We start from the raw sequence: 692 nt of genomic DNA on the forward strand, positions 1-692 counted from the left end.
TACTTAGGGAAGGTGGAAGAATGAGAAAAGTATAAAGAATAAGATACTTGGCAGTATGACCTAGAGCAGCCCTGATCATGTGATGAAAATTATCTTGTGAATATTTTAAGCATGTGTTTCACTAGTTGCCAGTCTCTGTTAAAAAGACAGAAGAGGGGCGCCTGGGTGACTCAGTCCGTTAAGCATCTGCCTTCAGCTCAGGTCGTGATCCCAGCGTCCTGGGATCCAGTCCCGCATGGAGCTCCCTGCTTAGTGGGGAGCTTGCTTCTCCCTCTACTCTGCCCCTCCCCCCCTGCTCGCTCGCTCTCTCTCTTTCTCTTTCTCTCAAAGAAATAAATAAAATCTTTAAAAATTAAAGACAGAATATAGTGCTCGCTTTGGCAGCACATATATTTAAATTGGAACGATACAGAGTAGATTAGCGTGGCCCCCGCAGAAGGATGACTCGTAAATTCGTGAAGCATTCTGTGTTTCTTCAACTGTGCCATTTTATTTTATTCCTTTTTCCCCTTTTTTACAGAGGAATAAAGGTCTAGAAATTTTTTTTTAGAGATTTTATTTATTTATCTGATAGAGATAGAGAGAGGGAGAGCACAAGCAGGGGGAGTGGCAGGCAGAGGGAGAGGAAGAGGCAGGCTCCCCGCTGAGGAAGGAACCCGACGCAGGGCTCGATCCCAGGACTCTGGGATCAT

The 692-nt window shown here is 45.2% G+C and overlaps 1 non-coding gene across 1 annotated transcript; it reads left to right on the forward strand.

Moving 5' to 3' along the window:
• Window positions 1-368: 368 nt before the first annotated feature.
• LOC123325763 lies at window positions 369-475 on the forward strand. The gene has a single exon (XR_006540621.1). It is a non-coding gene; the product is annotated as a U6 spliceosomal RNA (small nuclear RNA).
• Window positions 476-692: the final 217 nt, after the last annotated feature.

This window comes from Neomonachus schauinslandi, chromosome 9 (assembly GCF_002201575.2).
Source record: "Neomonachus schauinslandi chromosome 9, ASM220157v2, whole genome shotgun sequence".
Lineage (NCBI taxonomy): Eukaryota > Metazoa > Chordata > Mammalia > Carnivora > Phocidae > Neomonachus > Neomonachus schauinslandi.